At 39.1% G+C, this 17167-nt stretch overlaps 1 protein-coding gene across 1 annotated transcript in view; it reads right to left on the bottom strand.

Annotated features, from left to right (window-relative positions):
• The window catches only part of LOC149254884 (myosin-11-like), a 483587-nt gene that overhangs the window by 412823 nt on the left and 53597 nt on the right, over window positions 1–17167 (bottom strand). The gene's annotated exons all lie outside the window — the stretch shown is intronic.

The following is a 17167-nucleotide window of genomic DNA, read 5'->3' as shown; positions in this document are numbered from 1 at the left end:
GGGAAACAACTTTCTGATGATAAGGATATTTGAGTAGAAGTATGCTTTTAATTCCCAAAAGAAAATGAAAAAACTACCAATGACTAACAACATTCTCAGAACTCTGTCAACCAATCTCAAATACCATCCACAACGAGGTCTAGAAAGCCTTCTACAAAACAGCGTGCCTCTTTTGCAGATTAATGCTACAGCAGATATGTGCTAGTATTTTTCAGATACTGCCAATATAATAGAACAGAGCTGCGCTTCACAGTTCCATCCTAACTAAACACTGCAGCAATTCACCACTTCTGAAACTTGAGCAATAAACTCAGAAATTTAAAAATTTCGCTCACCATGAAAACCCACTGCACCAGGATTGCAGAAAAACTAACAGTACAATAAATCACCACAAACAGTTTCTCAAGAACTTCTATATGGTTATTTGGCCCACACAAGAAATCACAGTTCCAATGGTTAACACAGAAAATCTTAAAGCCTACAACTCACAAGTTTACAACACTATCCACTAACATACTTCTTGTTACAACAAAATAATATATAGTATGGTTCCACTAACATACTTCTTGTTACAACAAAATCTAGCACTCCCGTATGATATGAGTCCTAAGCATCAAGGGGCTAGTTTTGTGCACTCAAGAAGGCTACAGGAGTGAGTCACCACAGTAGCTCTTCAACACACTTTGGTTGGCTCTTCTTCAACTCGAGGGTGGCTTTCGTAAAGATAGGATTGCTAAGGATATAGAGTGGAGGCTCAAGGTGATTTTGTGAACAGTTAGCCTGACCAAAACCAACTGATTGTAGTAAAAATGGAATACATGAGTGGTGTAGAAAGAGAATATGAATATCAGTGTTGTGAAAATCGCGATTTAACCATGATTTTTTTTTAAATCGCGAATTTTTCCCTAAAATGATTAATTTGGAGATTTTTTCATTCTGGTAGAAAAAATTGCGATCTGACCCCAAAAATTTGTATTTTTGTATTTTTTGTATTTTTTTGTATTTTTTTAAAATTTTGCCAGTTTTTACTGATTTTATGCCGATTTTTACGATTTTTTCATTTTCCAGACCCTCGCCAATTTAATCCCGATCACAATTTTTGCAACATTGATGAATATAGAAACCCCTAGACCAAGTGCCTAATCACACCTTGGGCGAATGGAGTAATGGAAGGACAAATCAAATAGGGCAAGTGCATAAGAATGTAAGGCGATACGAGTTGCTAGGCATGCCAAACTCAGTTTTAGCTTGCTGACTTTTACAGCAGAAAACTGCTTTGAAAGGCTATAGGTGTCATACTTAAGCATTTGTCATGAATACGAGGTTCTGTTAATCCAACAAAATTTTGGTCTACCATACAAAAGGTTAACATAATAACAACGAAGTAAAGATGGGTAAATCTGTTGAAGTTGTAGCTTGGAAGGTGATTCTGCATGGATCAGGTGCCATGACATGCAGCGAGTCACCATAATTATCTCCTACAGCAGTTAATTAATGAATTTCCTAAGTCAAGACTTTAGACTCACTCATTCTTTTTTAGCAGGCCATTACTATTCTGTATCGTGCCACAGACAATGTATTTTGTATTATACCATGGTCGCTTGTATACGTGTTGCAGTAGCACTACCACTGGTTTCTTTCTCTCGATATCTTATCTTTAACATTTCTTTTAGGAAATGCCCCTGCACTCCTTCATTGTAGTAATGTTGCATGACTCATACTCATATAAGACTCGTCTGGCTATTCACTCAGTGAGCCGTATCAGACTCGGGAACAACCCATATAAGACTCGGCAAAATAATAATAATAATAATTTATGAAAAGAACAAAGGTAATTCCAAAAAAAAAACTTAAAATATGGTAAATTTTAAGCACAAAAGGAAAAACTGAGGGTCTCCACAAGTTTTATGCAGGTCACATGCAGTTCCATATTTGGGCCGAATTCATTCTGAGGGAACTAGGTTGCAGGTTCCATATTTGTATTTTTACTTGTATCTTTATGGGTTGAAAAACCCAGATTATCCAGATAATGAAATGACGAAGATTTGATTGTAGGTTAATTGATTTTGCAATGTGTGGTTGATCTTTCCATTCCATATTTTTAATTCTAGAAGTTAAAAATACTAGTGATTTTATTTTTCGGCAAATCAGTGTTTATTCGGATTAATCAATAAATTATTGGAGATAAACTAATTTGCCATGAGAAAATAAATCTGGTTGGTATTAGAAATCTAGCAAATTATACTCTTCTTCACTCCTAATGACCTACTTTTGTGGTAATTAGTTGAACATTAATAAATTTACTTACTAAGGCGACAAGTGTGGGTCAATAAACTACAATAAGTTGTGCATTACACCTGGAATGACAGCACGTTCGGCTAGGTTTTCTCTGCACTAGAATGTCAAAGAGAGCGGTGGCGTCCTGCTTGGTTTGGCCCTCGGCACTGTCGTGGTCTTTGATCGAGGGGGAGGCGACTTACTATTCACCTATAGCGTGGGATACGAAGGATTAGGGTATGTTCTAGTGGGATTATAGTCGTCTCACCAATTCGAAGAGTATTTGGAGCTTATCGGTGGGTGGTTCGTATGATAGGAAGATTTCCCTGTTCAGGAGCAACCCTCTGCTGCCTCTGGAAACAAGACTATTAATTTTAGGTAGTTCTATGCTTAGAGCAATTTATTTCAATTTTCCCAATTGGCTCAATATCTTTTCCAAAGTAGCAATCACATCAGCATAATAGTAAATTGTAGATAGAACATAAACATAAATCGCAAAATTCAAGACAAAAGGACACAAGATATGGCACTAGCCAGGGACAAACCCCAATGTATGGAAACCCTTGATCAATTCTTCTTATATGTTCTTCAATAGTTTAGCACAGAGAGAGATAGAGTACATATACATCAGAAGTCAACATTTTGACTTATCTAAATAAGAGCAGAGATCATCTCTAAGAAGATGACACATGAGGTAGCTTAACTGAACTCAGTTGAAGGCATGCTGCTTCCACTGATCCTCCAAGGTGACTCCATCATCATGCGACACCTATCATTGTGTTGCACCATCATACCATGTCCAGCATCACCAAGTTGCACCATGCATCATACCATGTTGCCCCTTTACATCATCATGCCGCATACCTTTCATCATGCTGCTTTGTGTAGTGCTGCACTATGCTGCACCATCATTGTGTCTCATTGTGCTGCATCTTTCATACTGCTGCACTATGCATACCACTGTCATATACTTACAACATTCATCCTAAGACACCAAGGTTGCTTGCTATGGTGCTATGGCCTGCGGCCTAGCACATAGCAATGCCAATGTCTTCGAACAGCGAAACTGATTACAGTGACTGATTGCTGCAACAGCCCTAACAGATTCATCAAGCAACCCTTATAATCTGCAGCCTAGGCAAGGGAGACTTCTCTTCAACCGTGTTGTTGTTCTGGGCACAAATCTGCCCCAAACCTATCCACGTTGTCTCTTGTTCTGAGGTGATTAGGCCTGCTGTCTATCACAGTTCAGCTGTCATCTACAGCTCACTCCAAAACCCCTTGATTGCAGTCCAAACAACCTTGATTAGGCTTGGCCTCAACAGCCCTACACACAGCTCCTTGATCCTTGAGACAACCCTGTTCTTGGGCCTGTTTGCACCCTCAAACAGCCCTCAAACTAATCCGCACTCCCACAGCAACTCAACCTCTAATCTAGGCTCTCCACGCTGTCCTGAAGTGACCTAACAGCCCTACACACAGCTCCTCCAAAGCTGGGTTATAACCCTTCCTTAGATCTGCGGCTAGGGATCCAAGACTGTGGATTCAAGGCCTCCTTATGACAGTGGATCTTGCTGCGTATAGAAGCTCCCCTGAACGTGGATAGACCTCCCTTCAATGATCTTGCTTTTGCTGTGGCTAGGAGCCTCTTTTGACTGCCGTTAGGGCATCCCTTTTTGCTGCGTCTAAGGGCTATCTCAAACCCTTCCAAAACAGGGTACAGGATTAGGGCATCACTGCGTTTAGCTAGGGCATGATAAGACCTGCGGGCATGATAGGACTGCATTAGGGTCAGCTGTTAGGTCTCCCTCAACGTGCTAGATCTCCCTGCTTGGACTGCAGCTAAGATTCATTATAACAGCGACTAGGGCATCCTTATTTTGCTGCGCATAGGGTCTCCTTCTAGACCTGCGTCTAGGGCTTCATCCTCTTAGATTTCTCTTGCCATTAAAACCCAAAACAAGTTGGAGAGAAATCAAGAGTGAAGTGTGTATCCAAATGACTATCAAGCCACCTCCTTTTATACTAAAACGTTGAGCACACATGGGGGTTATTTGGTCGCTGGCCGACCTTGACAAATTGTCTCATAACACAAATAAATTCATATCTCCATGAATACTTATCGGAATCAGATGATCTTTAGATCAATCCTACACCTCTCGATGAGAGGAATCCATGAAAAAATATCAGCTGCCATAAATAAGATGACCCACATGGAGTTTGGCCCTAGTTGCCAATTTTTAGTTGTGCATTACACCTGGAATGACAGCACGTTCGGCTAGGTTTTCTCTACACTAGAATGTCAAATAGAGCAGCAGCGTCCTGCTTGGTTTGGCCCCCGGCTGTTATGTAAAAATTATTTACATTTTAGGTTTATTATTTTATTTTAGGTTAATTAGACAAAAGGGCACAATCATAAGATCATGCCCTTTCCCCAAAGGGTGCCCATGGCGGTATATAAGCCAGGGACCCTCACTGTAAACAATCATCATTCAAATCATTATTCAATTATTAATAAATATTTACTATTCCTGTTATTTACGGAATTAGCTACTTCATCTGGTCTCAGAGGGGTTCGCTCTCGAGACGTTGCTGCTGTTGAGCCATCGAGTACCATCCCTGCACCTGTTCGACACTGCCCCTATCACGTTCCGTCGTTCTTCGTCAGTCATCACCACAACCACACGGGTTGCCATCGTGTCCCACCGTCTCAACCACCCACCGCTATCTTTGCCATCTCTTGCCGTCTCACCACCACCCACCACTATCTCCATAGGCAAGTGTTGTCATCTCACCACCACCGCCTTCCACCTAGCATTCGACCACTAACCCTGTCACCATTTGTGTGTTTTCAGTGGTTTTTCTGTCTGCTATTAACGTCCCTCATCCACTCATATTTTTTTTGAACGGTCAAACAAACGTGATGGATCAGTCAGACGTGACTATCCGTATGATATATATATAATATATATATAATATAAGTTATATATAATATATATTATAATTTAATTATAAGTTATATAATATATAACTTTAATTTAGTTATAAGTTATATATATATAATGTTTATTTAATTAATTAAATTTATTTTAATTAATTAATGAAAAAAAAACTTATGTCATATAATTAGATTTATTAATTTAATTTAATTATTTAAAAAAATAAAATAAAATAAGCTAGCAGATAAATATACGCCCCCACAAACTCGCTCAATGTCGACAATGTCAATGGCCGATTTCAATAAAAGATTGATTGAAGTGGAGAATAAGATGGCTAACAACTCCGATGATGTCAATACGAGATTAATCGATCTCGAGGGTAAGTTTAGTAGGCAGTCTGATGATATCAAGAGGCTTCAGGATACGACGAATCGAATAAAACAATAGATGGATCAGAATAAGAGACAATCCGAATTGAACCAAAAACAGGCTTTGGCAATGCTGAATCTCTTGTGTAGAAAGCAGAAATATTACACCCGAACAACTACTCCAAGAAGATGAAGAAAATCAAGAGCACCATTCATCAAACTCAATAAAATCAACAGATTCTCATAAAGCTGAATCTCCAAAAAAATCAACGACATCCCACCAGGAAATTAGTAACATGGCTCTTACAAATAAGCAACTCTGGGATACCTTTACCAATCAACACCCCTTTTCGCTCAACCATTAGCGACATACCAGTGAAGGGCAAAAGTCGAGATGCCTAAATTCGATGGAAACGAAAAAAACAATGTTGCATGGATAAATAAAGCAGAAGAATACTTTGAGATATATGACATCAATGATGATGACGAAAAGCTCAGGCACGCATCCATGAAAATGGAAGGGGAAGCATATAATTGGTATATGTGGTGGAAAAAGACGACACACGCCATTAGTTGGAGAAAATTTAAGGATGCATTCTTTAAAAGATTCCAAGGTGTAAAGGAAGAAGAGTTCTTTTCAACACTCATCAAATTATGACAAAAAGGAAGTGTGGACGAATACACTCAAGAATGGGAGACCTTAGTAACACGAGTACCTGGGTTATCAGAGTCTCGTCTAATTCAATCATACGTCTCTGGACTTAAAACCCATTTACAAGTAGAACTTGAAATGAATGACATTATATCAATAGAAGAAGCAAGATGAAAAGAAAAAACTACTGAAAAGAAATTTGAACAAATATTTTGGTCAAAATCGGAAAAAGCATATTCAAGACGAAGAGTACCCCAGTCTATGGACTCAAACAATACAAGATATGTTCCACCACATCGTCGTGAAGATGAAAAATCTAATGTGGAAATACAAAGGATAAAAGAAGGCAAATGCAAACGTTGTGGTGAGAAGTGGGACCCCAAGCATAGGTGTGCTAAGGGAAAAGAATCAAAGAACCTATATAATTGTGAAGCAACTAATGATTCAAACAGTGAAGACTCTGATATAGAAGATACAGAAGATGCCCCAGAATTCTCACTAGAATTAGATGACGGAAGTATTCCGCAAGTGTCACTATCAGCGATGACAGGTATATCACAACCTCAGACCTTAAAGTTAAAAGGACACATAAAGAAGAACAACGTAGTGGTTCTCATCAACTCTGGTGGCACACACAATTTTTTAGATGCAACTGTGGCAAAGAGACTCAATATTTTTTCATTTCCCTTACCAAACATGAAAGTGATGGTAGCTGACGGTAAGAAGATTGAAAAGGTAGGGAAATGCCATAAGGTCAAATTGCAGATTCAAGACTTTAATTTAGACTCTCCGTTCTTCACGATACCATTAGGAGGAGTCGATGTAGTCTTAGGTATCCAATGGCTACGAACTTTAGGTACTTATGCCGCCAACCATCAAGTACAATTCATAAAATTCAAATGGGGAGGTCAGAAGTACAAATTACACGGATTCCAAGCACCAGAGAATCAAATTGTATCATCAGCTCAGATAATGACGATGATTCGAAAAGGAGCACCCGCTTACGTAGTACAATGTCACCAATTGGAAATGTTAGCTGCAAATATGACCAACGAAGAGTCACCAGAGATACAAGATCTAATTCAGAAGCACGAAAAAGCACTTCAAGACCTACCTATGAAAATGCCTCCTAAGAGGGAAATTGAGCATACAATAGAAGTCAAAGCAAGGTTAGACCCCGTCAACATCAAGCCATACCGATATCCACATCACCAAAAGACGGAAATTGAGAAATTAATCCAAGACCTTTTAAAGTGTGGGATCATCTCGAAAAGTAAAAGTCCGTATGTTGCTCTAGTGGTATTGGTAAGGAAGAAGGATGGTTCATTCAGGCTATGCATTGATTATAGAGGATTGAACAAAATAACAATTAAAAACAAGTTCCCAATTCCATTTATCGACGAAATGTTGGATGAGCTACATGGCGCAAAATACTTCTCAAAATTGGACTTAAGGTCAGGCTACTATCAAATCAGGATCAGATTGGAAGACATACCAAAAACGGCATTCCGAACACACGAAGGTCACTATGAATTTAAAGTAATGTCGTTTGGGTTAACCAATGCACCAGCAACATTTCAAGCAACTATGAACGAATTATTTCGTCCACATCTTAGGAAGTTTGTATTAGTATTCTTTGACGATATTTTAATTTACAGTAAAACTTGGAAAGAGCACTTACAACATCTGGATAAAGTTCTTACACTACTAAAAGAGCATCAATTTTATGCAAAAAAATCCAAATGCACCTTCGAAAAGGAAGAAGTAGAATACCTTGGACACATTATATCCCATGAAGGCATAAAGGTGGACCCTAATAAAATCAAAGCTATAAAAGAATGGACCAAACCTGTTAATGTATCCAAGCTAAGAGGGTTCTTAGGTTTGACTAGATACTACCGAAGGTTTATTAAAAACTATGCACATATAACTGCGCCTCTGACAAACCTTTTAAAGAAGAATTCATTTCTATGGGATGAGGAAGCAGGAAAGTGTTTTGAAAAATTAAAGGAAGTTATGTCTAATGCCCCCGTATTGGCAACACCAAATTTTTCTAAACCATTTATCATTGAGTGTGATGCTTCCGGATTCGGTATAGGTGCAGTATTAATGCAAGAAGGGCATCCAATAGCTTTTGAAAGTAGGAAGCTCAACAAAAGAGAACGCCTCAAATCCACATACAACAAAGAGATGCTCGCTATTATGCACGCACTAGCTAAGTGGAGGCAATATCTTTTGGGAAGTAAGTTCTCCATTCGAACAGACCATAACAGTCTCCAGCACCTCCTTCAACAAAAAACACTTTCCGAAGAACAACAAAAATGGATTGAAAAAATTGCCGCCTTTGACATGGAAATACTACATAAAAGAGGAAAAGACAATGTAGTAGCAGATGCCTTATCCAGGAAAGACGAAGAACCAACACTACTTGCAATCTCGGTTGTTGTTCCTAAATGGCTTAACGAAATTCGAAGTGAGTATGCCAAGGATCCAGAAATAACGGCAATAATCAATAACCTTCCCAACAACTCAAAATTTGAGTGGAAGAATGATATTCTATGGTACAAGGGAAGAATCTATCTAAATGCAAATTCCAAGTTTAAATTTAAGATACTCAAGGAGTCACATGACTCACCGTCAGCTGGACATGTAGGATTCTTTAAGACTTACTACAATGCACGTCAATCCTTCTTTTGGAAGGGAATGAGTCGCAATATTCAGAAGTATGTAGCAGAGTGTGACACATGTCAAAGGAATAAAAGTGAAAATATTACGACACCGGGATTACTTCACCCTTTAAACATTCCAAATCAGAAATGGGAAGAAATTTCGATGGACTTTATCGAAGGATTACCAGTATCTGAAGGCAAGGACAAGATTTTCGTAGTAGTCGACAGACTCACCAAATATGCTCACTTTATGGCAATAAAGAAATCATACTCAGCGAAAGAAATCGCTGAAATATTTTGCAAAAATATATATAAGTTACATGGTTTTCCGAAAGTCATTATGAGTGATAGAGATGCCAAATTCAAGGGTAATTTCTGGAAGGAGTTGTTCAACCACATAGGAACCTACCTAAATATGAGTTCCACTTATCATACTCAAGCAGATGGACAAACAGAGGTTGTCAATAAATGTTTGGAGGCCTACCTACGTTGCTATGCTACAGAAAAACAAAATAAGTGGGCTCAATGGTTACATCTCGCTGAGTGGTGGTATAATTCTACTTATCATATGTCAACAAAAATGATGCCATTTCAAGCTTTGTATGGGTATGAACCCCCAAAATGGAAGGATCTAGTTGTTGTCCAGAGAAATCTACCTGCTGTTAAAGATCAACTAGAAGAAACCCAAAAAATATTCCAAATATTAAAAGAAAACTTGAATAATGCAAGGAATCTTATGAAGCAACAAGCAGACTGAAACAGAACCGAAGGAGAGTTTGAAGTCGGAGAATGGGTGTTTGTCAAGCTCCAACCATACAAACAATTGTCCTTAAAACAAAAAGGAAAAACCAAATTGGCACCAAAGTTCTACAGACCTTATCAGATCAACAAAAAGATCAGCCAAGTTGCATATGGTTTAAGCCTTCTAGAGAAAAGTCGTGTTCACAACGTCTTCCATGTCTCCTGCCTTAAAAGGGCACTAGGCGACCATCAATCAGCGCAAACAACGCTTCCATCCTTGGATGATGAGGGAAGGGTCATTCTAGAACCAGAAGACATTTTATCTACTAGAGAAAGAAAGCTTTGACATTGTACAATCACAGAATATCTGATCAAGTGGAAGGACTTACCCGATGAAGAGGCTTCTTGGGAGAATGAATCATTTTGTCAACAACATTCGTCGTTACGTATGCTTTGAGGACAAAGCATTTTTTGAGAGGAAGGCAATGTTATGTAAAAATTATTTAAATTTTAGGTTTATTATTTAATTTTAGGTTAATTAGACGAAAGGGCACGATCATAAGATCATGCCCTTTCCCCAAAGGGTGCCCATGGTAGGATATAAGCCAGGGACCCTCATTGTAAACAATCATCATTCAAATTATTATTCAATTATTAACAAATATTTACTATTCCTGTTATTTACGGAATTAGCTACTTCACCGGCACTCTCGTGGTCTCTGATCGAGGGGGAGGCGACTTACTATTCGCCTATAGCGTGGGATACGAAGGATTAGGGTATGTTCTAGTGGGATTGTAGCCATATCACCAATTCTAAGGGTCTTTAGAGCTTATCGGTGGGTGGTTCGTATCATAGGAAGATTTCCCTGTTCAAGAGCAACCCTTTGCTGCCTCTGGAAACAAGACTGTCTTACAGAACTCTGCAAACGAGGTTAATGGCGGCCCCTTTTCAGTAGTCTGGGTGAAGCTGGGTTTCATTAAATGTAAAATTACTTCCGTACTCCCAGTTAATCTTTATTCTCCTTTGCGTCGATATACTACAACCTTTTCCTATGGCCATTTGGCCCCTGTGCCTTTGTGGCTTCCGCGAGCACTGCAATTTAAAAAATTTAGTATTCAACCCTCTTGTGGCATCTCCAAATTTCCACATCCTGTGAAATTTCAGTGTACATCATTTCAATTTTTTATTAGAATTTTTTGTGGGAAATCTACCCTATTCTGGACCAGAAGCACAGACTTTGTTTCCTCACTAAAACAAAGTATTGAACAAAAATGGGTATGCTTTCTTATTTGCAATGCCTGCAATTTGAGGGAAAGGTACTACAAGATTCAGCCCAACTTAAAGACGACAATATCCTAAAAAAATCAACCATCATCCTAAACACAAGGTTACATGGGGGTTCTTCAAGTGCCTAAGCACCAAATGGACCTTCAATCTCTTTTAAAGATGCAGTACAAGGAAAGGTTTCAGCCCTTGCAGATCTGAACCAAAACATTGCTGGTCCCTATGTAGTGGATCAAATGGAGCAAGTTCAATCTACGGAGATCAACAATTTAGAGGCATCTTCCCTCTTTTATGTTCTACAATCTAAGGTATGTTGCCATACAATATAGCAGGGCCCTAGGAGGGGAACCTATGGGGCAACTACCATACCAAGTGACAACAATGGGACAAGGACCCATTGTCACCTCAGTCAATGTCCCCTGCTCTTTACGAACTTTCATCAATGGGGGGAGTCTCGGTAGAAAGGAAATCACTTGTAATGATAATGTTAATAACAAGGTGTGAAGTGATTTCAAAGGACCATTCAAAGAGAGGCACAATATTGTTTCAATGCTTCAATGAAGTTGAAGGCTCTCCAAGAAAGACCTAGGATGGAGATCAAGACATAGGGCTCGAAATATGCAATAACAATAGGCTTGCCTAAAGACTCCAAAGGTGAGATAGGACATCTCAAGAAGCTTTGTAATATGATTTGACACCTCAAATAGGCATTTCGCTTTTCTTGAGAGACCTAGTGAAGCTTACACTAGACCTAGGGTTTTTAGGGACAAACGTGGTAAGAAATTCCTCCAAGGTATTCACTAGGTCAAGGTAAGATAGAGGCAAGGGTCTCTTATGATTTATTCTATTAAATACTAGGCTAATACAACCCTCAAAGAGGCCATATATCCAAGGAGAACAAGCTAGGTCCCCTTCTAGGGCACACCTAGGGTGTTAATTTCCAATGTTCTATGCTCAACACAATCACTTATTCCAATTCTTCTTTAGTTAGCAATCAATTTCCAATATAATTCAATCTTCCAACAACAATAAGCAAACGTAGATAGAACAGTAAATCAAATGCACAATAGAAGACGGCCAAGAATAATAGAGACACGGTATTTGGTTAAACACTAGGGAAAGACCCTACAAGGGGGAAAACCCTTTCAAAATTCTTCTATTAGATTGTCATCAAATGTTCAGTAGGAGATACAATGTTCAAGTTCATCAACAAAGAGTCAAAGGTCAAAGCCTTGACTATCCAAATACCAATCCAATATCCAATCAAAGATGAGCCCAAAAAGTAAACTCCGATCAAAAGTCAAATTTGCAAATTATGGTCAAAGTCAACAATAACAACAACAACTTTAACCAGTCCTGGTCAACGGTCAAATCAGCCTCCAAAAGTTTGGTCAAGGCAGTAGAAAACTCAGGCTCTTTAGCTCAGTCAAACTCGGTCAAAACAGTGCCAAAATATGCCTCTAAAATTGGTCAACATCAAGGTCAACCCTACGATCAAAGGGCAGCTTCAAGTCTGTAGTCAAACAAGGTCAAAGTGCCCATAAAAGTTCAATCTCCTTGCTCTTGAATTCGGCCTCCAAGACAGATCCAAAATCCCAAGTCAAACCATGCCCAAAATTCCAAAAGTCAACGTTGGTCAAAGGCTCAAAACAAAAAGTCAACGCAGCAAACAGAAATGTCTTCCTTCCCTTCACACGTGTGAACTCGGACCTGCAATTTTAGAGTTGTACAAACCAATCAAGAAAAGATGTGATGTGCGAATGATGCCTCCAAGTGATGCGACATGAGGTCTATTTATATGTGGTTGAGGGGGTCGAATTTCCTTGCCCAGGTCGACTTGTACTTTTGTGCAGTTGTGGGTTTCACATTTTAAATAACATTTTTCCTTGAGGAAATTAAATTCTTCCAAGGGTTAGTAGGGTCTTCTCAAAATGAGGAAGGCTTCCCAGAGGAGGGAATTTCTCCCTGAGCTACTAAATTTCAACATTCCCTCTCAGTTAGGGAGGAATTTTCGACTACATCATAAGTCTCATCTCAAATGACACAATATCATCATCACTATATCATACCATATCTCATCTCTGCTCATTTCCGCTCATCTCTACTCATCTCTGCTCCTCTTGTGTTCCCAATGACTCAACAGGTGTTCCTAATCAGGCAATCTATCACGTCTAGTGATTCATTGGACAAACGTCGCCTTCTCTGGGATAAACCCATTGAGTGTTATTCGCACAAGCTCACTTTCCTCCGGTTTCTCACCTACAGTTGCAAGCTCATCCCGAACATCTCGAATCCTGGTGAGATATGGAGTTATGCCCTCACCCTTCATCATCTTCATGGTCCTCAGCTTCTCCTTGAGAACCATTTTCTTGTTCTCTGATGGATCCTGGTATAACTTCATGACGGCATCCCACATTTCCTTTGTCGTATTCTTCTCTGCAATGTCTAGAAAGATATGATCTGGAACTCCATCCAAGACCATCCTCTTGGCTTTGGCCTTCTTATCCCCCACGATGCCCAGGCTTAGAGGAATCGACAAAGGTAACCACAGACCAAGCTTTTAGTTTGGTAGCTAGCCCTACCAAACCAGAGAGGGCTCTCTCTATGAAATCACAGCCAAGAGATGACTGGAATATAAAGGATTTTAGGCTAGATATGTTTAGATCAGGGTTTGATTTGATTTTGATTGTTTGTTGGATGATGGCTTAGGTCTAGGGAGCTAGGTCTAGGCTTTGAGAATCAGATTTGTAGAGATGTAATGGGGCAAGGTAGGCACACACTTTAGCACTTTAGGGTTGTCATTGTGTATATGGGAGATAGGTAGGGTTTCTAAATGAGCATGAGTCTCATGAATTTGTTTATATCAGAAGAAAAATGAACAATAATGTGAAAGCTTCTCCAAAACAGAGCATTACATTATTATCTTAGGAAACAAGCACATGAAACATGGAAATGGAAATGAAAGATACAATACATTCAAACTTATGATCACAGAAGGAAAAACACTGCTAAAACACATACCACAAGAATCCCACTATAATAGCTGCAAACTTTGTCTATTAGTTCTTGCCAAATTCTCAATTACACTAGCATTCAAGGCTTAATTCCACTGCATCCAACCCTTGAAAATGATTACAAAAGGCCTCATATAGGCTCTGAAGTCAAAATCCTCCCTAGAAGGTCAAATTTCCAGCAAAGAAAGTCAAATACATGCACCTATCTGATCATTTCTACATACTATGGAGGTTACTCAACCATTTCCTCTTTTATCTAACTATCACAAGATATTTATCCAAAGCATTAAATGGAGGATAAGACACCTATTTACCCATATAGTAACCCATTTACATTTACATTTACATTTATCCACCTTCACCTTTTGACCTTTACAAAAGTCAAACTAGAAACTCTAAAAAATTACACAGTGAAAATTTTAATTAAAATCTTAAAAAATTGCAGAAGCATAGCGCCAAGTTTGAGGCCATTTTTAGGTGCCTTCCTGAAGTCAAAATTGAAATCTGAAAGAACGGTAAACTAACCTTGTTTGTCTAGTTTCCAGAACATCTTGAATTTTTTAAAATGACCCATGGGAAGGCCTCCAAAAACTCATTCTCCCAAGGTGTCTCCAGAAGGGTCGTGCCAAGCCCAGAAGGGTCGCACTAGCCAGCAAAAGGGTCGTGCCTGTTGAGAGCTGATTTTGGTAGACTTTTAGGAGTCCATTCTGCATTCTGAAAGTTGGGTCAAGTAGCCCCACGTTTCTACTTTCCAATGAGCCATCAAGCTCCAAAAAATACCCATGGGAAGGCCTCCAAAACTTGATTTTTCCAACCTTACTCAGAAGCGTCGCGCTAGTCCAGATTTAGTGGCAGAGGCATGAAAAAGGTGAGGTTTTTTGAGTTTATGATCAGAATAGGAAGCTTTTATGCAAAACTAAGCTGAGATTTGGCATGTACTCATCATTATGTACTCATCCATGTAGGAAAAACTTCATTTGGATGTCCAAGGAAAAAGGGTCGCGCCTCTACGCGGCGCTTCTGTGTGCCATTTCCTGCAAAATTTCATAAAAATTTCAAATTGCTCCAAAATTTTCAAAATTTTCTCCTTGGCTGCTATGGATGATAGGCTAAACATCCTTGGATGTTTTAGCCACCAATTTCATTCTTTTACCCCTTTTTCTTGACTCCCTTTTCTTGTCTTGGACTTCTTTCAGTTTTGTTTTCAATTTCTTGATTTTGATTTGTGCAATCTGATTCCTTGTTTGATAGTGGTGGGCCATGTGCCTCAACATTTAATTGTCCCTGTTAGCCTTGTCAAGAAGCTTCTCTAGATGGCCATTGACTTTGCCTAGCCAATATTCCCTGTCTTCATTGATTTCCATAGCAATTCTGTCTTCAATACTCAAATCCTCGTTTAGTAGGTTTTGGTCTCTTTCTTTCTGCAATGCCCTTTTGGGACTTTGAAGTACTTATTACATATAAAAACATAAAATTACATTTGAAATCAAAATTTATTGAAGAAACTTGCTTATTACCACTCCTCCTTTGTCGGATTTTATGCATGAATTGAAAGTTTTAGTGACCTTGAAACCCTAATGACCTAATGGAGACATTGAACTGAATGAAATCATGATGGTGATGACTGACATGATGATGATAGTATCTTAATGATGATACACTTAGTTGAGTTATGAAAGTGACCAGCACGTGAAATTCTTGAGAGAGTGGAAATAACCGTAAACACACTAACCAGTGACCAAAGTTTTTGAATGGAAGACCTAGTGAAATGACAAAAAATTGACCTTAAACTCTAATGGACATTTTGAAAGAGAACATTTGATCACTGGTGGAAGGAAAAACTGACTGACACTAACAGGCCTGATCCTTCCTGTACTCGTGAAACTAGATCAGATCTATAGGTACAGCTATGACTGTTGTCACGAACTCTTTCAGGCCATGTTCATCCAACAAGAATAGCATCCTAGCCTTCCAGATACCAAAGTTTGAGGCTCCGTCAAGTCTATCCTAACCTGTTGCGGCCATCTCTGCGAAACTTAAAAAACTGGGAAACAAATAGGAATCTCCTCCATTTTTTTCTCGACCTCTGTCTCTGTTATTCGCAATCCCTTCTAGAATACGCAAATCTACTATTGTCTACCTCTGGGAGTACTCTGGTCCTCACGCTGCCTGCTACCTCAACTGGGCAACTCACTCAACCTTTCGAAATCCCTTCTCCAGAATCTGGCACACAATCTATTGCTCCTGAAGCTCATATTGGCTTATTGGCAAAACTACGACGGGTTACTACAACTGAAAATCACGGATTTCTTCCTAACAACTAGATCTAGAAACCCTCTGATAAATTCCTTTTTGTGTGTTTTTCTCTTCCACCGAGCATTGATCTACTATTGCTAGACTAGCTGCAAACCAACTGCACCCCAGATATGCTCAACGAACTGACTGATCTACTCACCAAAACCCTTTTTCTTGCAAATCCACTGCCTGCTGGATCTACTACTAGGCAAATCTAATTTTTCCACCTGTCTAGATCTAGAAATTGAATTTCCTGCCCAACAATTCGAACTGCCTGGTTGGCCTACGCAGATCCTAAAAACTGTGCTCATAACTCCCTTTGAACCTGCACAAATTTTCCTTCTCGCTACTGAGCCTCTGATATGATCTTCAATGCTCTGATACCATGTGAAAATTTCTTTGAAATGCAGCAACTGGAATTTATTCTTCTATCTGATTAAATATGCAGTTTATTTGTTATGGCAAATAACGAATAAATCACCCTGCATTTTCATCACAATAAAAACGATGCAGAACATAAACTAGAAACTGAGAAATGGATGCACACACAATAAAAATGACAACAATATTTTTGGACAAAAGTCCCCGGAAAAACCCAACTGGGAAAACCGGTGCAGTGGATGACGGTTTATTTTATTATATGCAGCAGAAAAATCCGAGTACAATATCTGGATCCCCAAACTGGGAATCCTCCAAAAAATAATCTGGCCAAAATATTAGTGAGACAATTTGTCTCAACCGACACTAATCTCAGCACCAAATTTGGTTCTGTCTGGGCCACTCAAAAAGCCCCTGCGTCAACCTTTGCACTGTCTCTGCACAAGCTAAACTCACACTGCCTGAGGAATTGCTCTAATATAGTCATTCTACCTAACTCAACCTCCGAAGATGACTCGCTTAGCCTTCTAGAAATTTTACTGGCCAGCA

The sequence above is a fragment of the Pinus tabuliformis genome, chromosome 7 (assembly GCF_031772625.1).
Source record: "Pinus tabuliformis cultivar Carrire ecotype Pingquan chromosome 7, CPIR1, whole genome shotgun sequence".
Taxonomy (NCBI): Eukaryota; Viridiplantae; Streptophyta; class Pinopsida; order Pinales; family Pinaceae; genus Pinus; species Pinus tabuliformis.
Note: the sequence above shows the minus strand (reverse complement) of the source record. Positions and strands in the feature narration are given on the sequence as shown.